At 38.7% G+C, this 10,626-nt stretch overlaps 1 long non-coding RNA gene across 1 annotated transcript; it reads left to right on the forward strand.

The window, feature by feature from the left end:
• The first annotated feature begins 1,975 nt into the window (after window positions 1–1,975).
• On the forward strand, window positions 1,976–5,158 carry LOC306984827. Its single transcript, XR_013794655.1, has 4 exons — window positions 1,976–2,039; window positions 2,209–2,360; window positions 2,566–2,620; window positions 3,180–5,158. It is a non-coding gene; the product is annotated as an uncharacterized lncRNA (long non-coding RNA).
• Window positions 5,159–10,626: the final 5,468 nt, after the last annotated feature.

Raw genomic sequence — 10,626 nt, forward strand, 5'->3', positions numbered from 1 at the left:
AACTGCAACTCCCACACCTCCCCTGTCACCCATGGCGTCCCCCAAGGCTCCGTGCTCGGCCCCCTCCTCTTCACCATCTACATGCTTCCCCTCGGTCAGATCATCCGCAACCATGGACTCCATTTTCACTGCTACGCCGATGATACCCAAATCTACTTGTCCACCAAATCCATCTCCCCGGCTATTCTCTCCACCATCACCGATTGCATTTCCGACATTAAAACCTGGATGGACAATAATTTTCTTAAACTCAACAGCAGTAAAACAGAACTCCTTATCACCGGCCCAAAATCTCTCCTCTCTTCTATTCAGAACTTTACTCTCCTTATCGACGGACATAATGTCACCCCCTCCCTTTCTTTCCGAAACCTTGGTAGTGAAGAATAACTAATTTTAAGAATCTATTTCAGATATGCTTCCTTACATAAACGTCACGGTGAAGAATACTGATTTTAGCATTTGAGGCATAGATGAAGATTAAGTCAAGCAATTCAGGTGTCTGACATTAGCTTTTGTCTTTATGCACTTCCTGACCATTAAGCTCAAGATACAGCGGTGCCTTTGTCTCTATGATAATGTTAAGGTTTGAGCAATCAAGTCAGGAAGATTGGATTAGCAATACAATAGACTGAATGCTGATTGGCTCTGTTTCTCTTGAGCAATCTAGATAATCTGCCAAACTGGTTTTCGCTTGATAGAATCAACTCCTCCCTACTTTCGTATGATTTGTTTGAATGTCTCCACCCCCAGAAGCCCATCCTCCTAAAATGGCTATAAAATTGCAATGTAAACTGGTACAGTTCAGACTGTTTTGAACGAACTGCAGCCACGCTCAATAAAGAATAACTTCTGCTTGAACGTGATTCCAACGTCTCCTGGTCTTTCCTTAGAAGAAGAAAAAGTTTCCAACATTACCGCAGTCACTGCTCCTTTCTGAATGTCTATTGTCAACCCGACCCAATAGGGTTTTGATAGCATATGGTCTATTACCGTAGCTGTGTATTACCTTAAGCTCCATCACTGGAAATGCATTGTCTCCAGTAATTAGCTCAAAATAACGAGTTACATAATCACATTACTTTTTCAAGTAAAGCAGTGACAGAGTGGGAGGAGCCAGAGTGGAAGGAGCCAGAGTGGTGGAGTGGGAGGAGCCAGAGCGGTGGAGTGGGAGGAGCCAGAGTGGTGGAGTGGGAGGAGCCAGAGTGGTGGAGTGGGAGGAGCCAGAGTGGTGGAGTGGGAGGAGCCCGAGTGGAAGAGTGGGAGGAGCCCGAGTGGAAGGAGCCAGAGTGGTGGAGTGGGAGGAGCCCGAGTGGAAGGAGCCAGAGTGGTGGAGTGGGAGGAGCCAGAGCGGTGGAGTGGGAGGAGCCAGAGTGGTGGAGTGGGAGGAGCCAGAGTAGTGGAGTGGGAGGAGCCAGAGTGGTGGAGTGGAAGGAGCCAGAGTGGAAGAGTGGAAGGAGCCAGAGTGGTGGAGTGGGAGGAGCCAAAGCGGTGGAGTGGGAGGAGCCAGAGTGTTGGAGTGGGAGGAGCCAGAGTGGTGGAGTGGGAGGAGCCAGAGTGGTGGAGTGGGAGGAGCCGAAATAGATCAGGAGACACAAAACAACAATAAAAGAAAGAAAGAAAACATACCACAATACACCATGCAGTTATCACAAATATACACTTTGGACGTAACATAAGTGATGTTTTTTGAAAATGTAAAGTGTGTGTGTGTTGGTTACATTTTATGTGTGTGTGATGAAGAAGAAGAAGTTTTTCTTCTTTAAAGTTGTGAGAGAATGTGGATGTCATTCAGAAACAACAAAATACTTTCAGTTACATCAGTTCTCATGGACTCACCCGTATTCTGCTGAACTACACAATGCAAACAGCGTAAAACATCTAAAACATTCTTGTTCGTGTTTCCTGTAAGAAATGAGTTATGCAATGAATGTCATTTCAAGGCGTTGCTCAGTTTTCCTGCTGTAAGAAACCAGTTCCACCAGTTCAGCTCAACAGCAGATCTCAGAGACGCAGTGAATATATCGGCTCTTCAGCTCAAGGTGAGTAAAACATTTATCTTTAATGGTCTATAAAGAGATGTATTTATCTGTTTAGATCCGGATATTGATGTTTGTATTAAACTGAAACTGCAAACCTGTAGTGCACAATAATCATTAACACGATTTAAACCCGCTTTAACTCTAACTGTACTTGTTTTGTTTGCAACAGATATTCTACAGAGAGTTGAAGAGAAACATCGCATGGCATGTGGATCAGTCCACAGAAGAAGAGAAGAGAGAAAGATGGCGTGTTGAACGCTGGAGAGGAGAAGAGTGAGAGACGAGCTCGCCGGAACAGCTTTCAGAGCGACAGACCGAACTGTGAGTTTCAGGATAACACACGTCGTTCGTCAGCAGATCTGAGTCTGGATCCTGAACACACTCCTCCAAATATAAACTATACACGAGCATAATCATTTATACATGCGTTTATCCAAAGAAACTTACACTGAAATAAATATTACCATATTCATGAATCAGTTCAAACATTCCCTGAGAATAAAACTATTCATGTTTTAATTTCTAGATTCTTGTGATTCAGAGAGTTATTCTGAGATGTTTCTGGAGAAGTCAGAGATGAGGTAAGTGTGTGTGTGTGTATGTGTGTGTGTGTGTGTGTGTGTGTTTAGGGCTGGAGGGAACGCGTTACACTGAGCTCCACATTAGTGAACATTAACTACCAATGAACAATATTCTACAGCAGTTATTAATCTCAGTTCATGTTCATTTCAACATTTACTAATACTGTACGTTATTAAATTCAAATGACTGGAGCGTTCGTAATTTTCTGTGTTCCTGTTTCTCTCTCTCTCTGTGTGTGTGTGTGTGTGTGTGTGTGTGTGTGTCTGTCTTGTCTGTCTGTGAGAGAGAGAGAGAGTGAGAGTGAGTGAGTGAGTGAGTGTGTGTGTGAGTGAGTGAGTGTGTGTGTGTGACAGTGTGTTTAATTTTAATTGCATTTACTTATGATTATTGTATTGTAAACCAAATATTGCATTATTTAACAATTTTTCTTGAATATCGTGCCGCCCTGAAGGTTGATCTCTAGAAACAGTGAATAAAGCTAAAACTGTGTAGAAGTGAATGACGCAGTTATATTGACAAGTGTGTGTGTGTGTGTGTGTGTGTGTGTTCATTTTCTAGAAAGCATCAGTTCCTGTCATCAAACCTGCAGGTTCTTCTTCTTCACTATCTTAAGTCACTTCTTAAACACATGTTATGTCAAACTCAGAGCTAAACACACAGCCAGGGTTACAGTACACCATGACCGTGTATGAATAATCATACGTGATACCGTTTTACATTATTGACTAATGTATTACACAAGTATTACTGTATGTGTCGTAATACAACAGCATGACGCTGGCGACGGCGAGGTCAAAGGTCACGAGTCTCACAGAGCTCTGAACACTTCACCTGCACGTCTGACACTCGTTCTGTGATTAAGAATATGATTCATTAATGAGCAGAATCAGTGTAAGCCACAGTGTACTGTAAACTCACTGTGGAATGTTCCTTACGTACTTTTTCTTCATGAAAAATGTATAGCGGGTCATTTCTGATGTTCACTCTGAAGCTTCTCTGGATTACATCCACAGATACTTACATGAGGAACATCTCAAACAATCTGTCAGCAAAGTGTTCAGGTTTACCAAAAACTACACATTATTGTGTTTGAACGGTTTCCTGCATGAAACAGTTTTACATAGATTCATGTAATTCTGTTATTACTGTATGTGTCGTACCTCACCGTATGATACTACAGCATGGCGCTGGCAAAGGCAAGGTCAAAGGTCACGAGTCTCAACAAGTCTCTGAACTCTTCACCTGCACGTCTGACACTCGTTCTGTGATTAATAACTTATTAATGACCAGAATCTAGTGAGTCGGAGCAAAATGCCACAGTACTGTAAATGTTTACTCATTTTCAAACTGTACAGTGACATTATTTCTGATGTTTACTTCTGAAGCATTTCTGGGTAAATTTGATTTTATCCTCAGTGACTTTCATGAGGAACATCACAAGCACACGTGTGCAAATCTGGGTTTAGTAAAAACTAAGAGGTGAAATAGAGTGTAAAAAAATGTAAACAAGTAAAATAGTTAAATCACCTTTTTATTATTGCAAAGCAAATATTTCTAGATTTCATTGTGATGAATATGAACTGGAGTTATATGTGTGACCCGTGATGGCGTAATGAGTGTGAATGCGCAGGATAATTACAGACACAACAGAAAAATGTCCATTTTGGTCGAATTAGTAAATTAAGCCCTCGTCTAGCGATCTCAATGCTCCATACAGCCATTACACATCTAAACGTATCTTTGCTTGTGTGTTTTCTGAGAGGAGTATCTTTCTTTTGTCCATGAAATGCAGTTTTCTCTGCTCTCTCCTCGACTAGCGCACAAGTTTAGTATCGCTTTAAAGCGTAATATTCCAACTTTGTGAATATTCATAGTGAATTCTCGATGGCTTGAGTCTGAACCAATGAGATGTGATTTTCAAACTCATGCTGATGTAAACAAAACGACAGATCCGAAACACACACACACACACACACACACACACACACACACACACACACACACACACACACACACACACACACACACACATAAAAAAAGGGTTTTCCTATAGATATTTGGTTTTGACTTGGTGTGTGTCAAACTTTGGTGTTATTACCAGGGATTTTAAACAATATTTGCTGATTTTGTTTTGGAAACTTTAACTCGATTTTTCTCAACGTTGACTTTATTGACTCGACTTCAAACATCGACTTTTTAAAAAATAGAGAATGTGAAAATAACTATAACAAATTTGTTTTAAATTTGCTCATTGCGACTCATTTTGCCAACACGGAAAATACATTTATACAGCAAATAAATTTGACAGGAATATATCTGCACCACTCCATGTAAGAATAAAAGTTATTTTAAAAATAAAGAAATAAGATATTGTCTTGATCTGTGTATCAATAGCCCTATGTTTCATTGTTCCTGAGTTCATATTTTCATGTTTTCATTTGTTTTGAGTTCATATTTTCATGTTTTAAATCAAGTTAGATCTTTGCTTTGTATCTGTTCACTTTTGGATTCAATAAAACTGTCTTTGGGTTCAGTCCAACTCGTCTGCAGGACATTCTTTACAAATATTCACTTAAATTGCTTCTTTGTGTGTTTATTTTCACATTGTTCTTCATCTTTCAAATGATATAAATCAGCAAAAGAGAGAAATGTGTCTGGACTGAACGAGATCTGTTATGATTGTCATGTGAGAGTTATTAAGATTAGACATGAGTTTCCAAACACGAATCTGCTGGAAACATGTCGTACAGTAAGCTTTATATACATGACAGGAGAATATTAAGACATTAAACATACGAAAAGCTGGATATGACAATCATAGTGTTTTGAAAACTTAATAACAGTTTCTTAAGGAATCATTTAAAATCAATCAAGCACTTTTGACCTTTGAAAAATACTCCTGTTCATCTTTACACTTTACACAAACTCTCAAAAATCTGCCATCATATTAAAGTCTAGATGTTTCTTGAAGACTAAATCTCATGACTCTAGAGACACACGGTTCAGTTCATCACACAGAAGTGTCTCTCTCTGCTGGAGATCATCAGTATTACAGAAGATCACGTGATCATCTTCATCAGGACACACTCCACAACAGGTTCGGGTTCATTGATTGAGGTTTGCTTGAACATGTTGTGTTGTATCGGGTCGTTCTGTGTCAAATCAACACATTTTGGAAATTTCCCGGACTCATGCTTTTCTAAAGAAAGATATACATACTGATGAAAGACAAAATATTACATGCCATGGATGAATATTTAATTTATCCACTATTTTGTAGAGGAGACTATTTTCACCTGAGATTTGGAGAAAATTACAGTGAAGAGAAAATGACTTTATAAAGATGGCAGATCATTATTTTATTTTTACACAAATATTGATAGCAACATTACGAGGTAATAAATGACATCATAATAAACCCAAATCAATCATAAGCCTATGTTCATAATCAATAAATCACATGTGCAATCATACAAGAACTGAGGAGTGCAGACAGATGTCCTGTGTGGGACACGCATGTTAGTGTGAGAAAGACTTCACCAGACACTGTGTTTTACACACATATTGTGGTTTATGGAGTTGAAAGGGAAATTATGTTCCTTTTTATCAGTCATACTATAAAGTGTGATCAGATTAGCGATGTATATTCTTATGTTTACTTGTATGGTGTGTGTATATTTTGTTTCAGGTTCTGTCGAAATGCTGGCTATTGAGTCCATTACAAATTCCCTCTCAGGAATATTTCATATTCCCTATATTCATATTTCAAAATGGTTAATCTCACTGTTTTCCATATCCTGAAGACTAAGGCTAGACAGTTTTTACTTCACTGAATATCATAATGAACTCAGTTTATGCACACACTCAAATATTACAGTCTTGACTACAAACATACATATATATATATTTGTGATCCTTTATTTATTAAATATTTGATGTGTTTAACTATTTACAACAAAGCCTAAAATCCACCCACAACCATAAGACTAAATACAAATAAATAAATATGACAATAAATTTAATTAAAATTTTGACCAAAACAATAAAAGGATCTCAAAGTCACAAAATCTCAAGATTTCAAACTAAAAGTCTCAATAAAGCCCAACACAAATTGTCTTCCTCAGTTTTATGATCACCTTTTTAACCAAACTTGCGCTGCTTCACAGGAGACAACAATCAGACTTTATTTTCATGTTATATAATAAACAGTATGTATATATGCATTATAAAGTAACTTATAACGTATCATTTGGTGAGCCGGATTCTGTCCCAGTCAATCTCGGTGTGAAGCGGTCTCTCCCAGAAGTCCAGTGGGAATGCGAATGCTTGAGTTCTGTCATATCAGTGATTTATTAATGCACAACACCTCTAGACGCCACACTGGACTGTCTTTTATTAAATAAACTAAACTCGTACCAGTTCTTCGTTCGCCATGCTGGATTGAAAGCTTCATTGAGGCTTCATTTCCGTTGTAATTAATCCGTATTGTGCAAATGGTGCGCAGAACCGTGCTCCTCGAATGCACTCTCAGGGGATTCCATATATGATTGGTAAGCTCGCATCTGATTGGCTAAAGAGTACGACAGACCCGCGTGGGTCAAGAGCTCTCTCACACACGCACGCGCACGCGCACGCACACGCACACGCGCACACACGCACACATCTACGAATTGTGTTTTGCATTTGTGAAATGTATTTTATGAATATATAATTTTATTTTACGCATGTGAATTGGTTTTTGTGGGGGAAAAAAAATGTCCACGCACGTGCATTTTTTTTTTGCGTACGTGAATTAGGTTTCATGCATGTGAAATTGTCTACGCGTGTGTGAATCAGGTTTTCTGCGTGAATTATTAATGATTCTAATCTGTCTCCATAGAGTAAGGCCTGCATCTCTGATTTAGTTCATTCCTGAGTTTCAGGTTCAGTACAAACATGCAATGCTCAATAAATCTAATCTTGATCATCTTTGTGAGATCCGAACACAGGCCTAACTGAGTGATCCAGACAAAAGCTTCATACAAAAATTTAAAAAATGACTCATTTTTAAACTGAGTATGCTTCAACATGCAATTATACAATATTTTCAACATGAAAATGATGATATTATGTTTCTTTTAATTTCTTGTTTGTTTGTTTGCTAAGACTTCAACATCCAGCACAAAATTGAAGAGATGAGCTTAAGATTTCAAATAGGCCTATTACCATTTTCTTTGATACCAAATAAACAGAATGTTCCATCAAAGCGACACAATATACAGTTCGATATTTTTCTTTTTGTGTGTGTGTGTGTGTTTTTGTTGTAAAATCTTTGTGCATATTTTTACACGCAAAAAAACTAGGCAAGCCGTTTTAACATTTAATCATTTAAACTGACTAGTATCTATTTGCATGCTACTAGTGCTTATTTTTTAGATACTAGTATTTATTCCAATTTTTTATTTTACTAGTAAGATTTTTAATTGAAAAATAAGACTAGTAAATAAAGACTATTATACAGTTGTGACTAGTAAAATAAGAATATTTACTATAACAATTACAAAAGATACTAGTGTCTAAAGAACAGGAACTAGTAGCATGAAAATAGATAGTAGTCGTTGCAATGATTGAATGTTAAAACGGCTTGCCATATTATCCCACATCCTACAGAGAGTTCTTGTGACACATGATATCGACATAAACTGCTTTCTCTAAAGCTGTGAGAATATTTGTCTAACCTGCGGAATATTCAACAAATTTGTTCATATTGAATTATTCTCTGTAATGAAGCTTTACAGAACTGTATGATTTAACACTGATAATAATAATTTATTATTAGAACACAAGTTTAAGAAAATACAGAATATGTATAGAAGTGATTTTTTTAGAATGACTTTTCAGAATTAATTTCACTGTAATGAATCTGTACCGAACGAAAGTTATTAGTTACACTTCACGAAAGCAAAACTGCTGTTGAAACACTGTTGTATGATTTACTTTCATATGTGCTATTGTATGCAAAAGAACTGAAGCATGACAATGCAGTTTTTGTAACGCCATCTGGTGTGAGTATTAGTCAGTCATTGCGACTATATGTTCATGTTGGATAGAAAACTAGTGCTAGTGTTTTGACAGAACTATTAGATATTGGATAGAGTTTGCCGTGCTTTCATAGAGTTAGTGTATGTAGAAAAAGTTATTTTTGCATTTTTAAATGTAGACTTAGTTTTTAAAAAGTACTGTAACTGAGGGCATGAACATATCCTACACTTCAGTGCATTATGACCCACTACCAAAGTTCACCTTTCCTTGCAAGGGAATATCTCTTCAGATATGTAAAATTTATGTAAAATTGTTTGTTGCCACCACAATGTCGAGCAACAGCAACCTTCCAATCGCACAGAATAACCCTGAACCCTCAAACTCGACAACTAGATGACAACCACAAACCGAAAAGAACTTCCTGTCTGTATTTACACTCCAGCTCATGATCTCTCTTTGCAAAACTCTACTCACATTCTCACCCACTGCAAAGCTCACACATCGCACTGTGACGCTGCTGCAAAACACTACACACAAGCTGATCTAATTTAATGTTACGCATCAGATGCGTTTCCCAACTGCTCCACAAACGTTCACTCAAGACATAACAGATTGTTTGCATGAATACACACCTGCAGATATTTTGAAATAGGCAACTGTAATAGCAGATATATTTGCTTATTGCGCTTTATCATTTTTTTAACATCAAGTTTCCGGTTTACACTTCTGGGGTCCTATCTTGCACCCAGTGCAATTGACTTTGTACACCGACGCATGTATCATTGCTATTCTGCACCCGCTCACAGCGGACTTTCCCTCCACAGACAGTGTGTTCCGGCACAAATGTTCCCTGCTGCTATTTTGCGGTTTAAGAAAAAACAATTCCTCCACTGACCAGGAGAAACCAGTCTAAAGACAGTAGCGCCGCGCGTTAGTCAGATGCTATTTTAAGCGCGCGTGCTTGGCCATTATGTAGCGTGTGAACAACACACACACTTTGATTCTCTAATCTAAACAGACGCAGCAGATTTCATTTTTGCAAATCATACATTATTACAAGGAAAAATATTACCACACGAGGGAAATCATTGTTGTGTCCGTGAAGATGTGAAGAAATAGGCATAAATCGAAATAACACATTTACACACATTATTATACGCCTGTTTAACCGAAGCTCATTTGTGTGGTTTCTCCATCATCCCCAATGTCACTTCTCTGTGTTTTACGGCCCTGGCGAGAACGTCGGTCTCCTCGGCTGTGAACCGCTCCTGGCGTGCGCTGGCAAACCCGCCGTTATAATAGCGATCCGCCGTTATAATAGCGATCCGCCGTTATAATAGCGATCCGCCGTTATAATAGCAATCCGCAGTTATAATAGCGATCCGCCGTTATAATAGCAATCCGCCGTTATAATAGCGATCCGCCGTTAAAATAGCGATCCGCCGTTATAATAGCGATCCGCCGTTATAATAGCAATCCACCGTTATAATAGCGATCCAACGTTATAATAGCAATCCGCCGTTATAATAGCGATCCGCCGTTATAATAGCGATCCGCCGTTATAATAGCAATCCGCCGTTATAATAGCGATCCGCCGTTATAATAGCGATCCGCCGTTATAATAGCGATCCGCCGTTATAATAGCGATCCGCCGTTATAATAGCGATCCGCCGTTATAATATCAATCCGCCGTTATAATATCGATCCGCCGTTATAATAGCGATCCGCCGTTATAATAGCGATCCGCCGTTATAATAGCGATCCGCCGTTATAATAGCAATCCACCGTTATAATAGCGATCCAACGTTATAATAGCGATCCGCCGTTATAATAGCGATCCGCCGTTATAATAGCGATCCGCCGTTATAATAGCGATCCGCCGTTATAATAGCGATCCGCCGTTATAATAGCGATCCGCCGTTATAATAGCGATCCGCCGTTATAATAGCGATCCGCCGTTATAATAGCGATCCGCCGTTATAAT

This window comes from Phoxinus phoxinus, assembly GCF_949152265.1.
Source record: "Phoxinus phoxinus genome assembly, chromosome: 17".
NCBI classification, from domain to species: domain Eukaryota; kingdom Metazoa; phylum Chordata; class Actinopteri; order Cypriniformes; family Leuciscidae; genus Phoxinus; species Phoxinus phoxinus.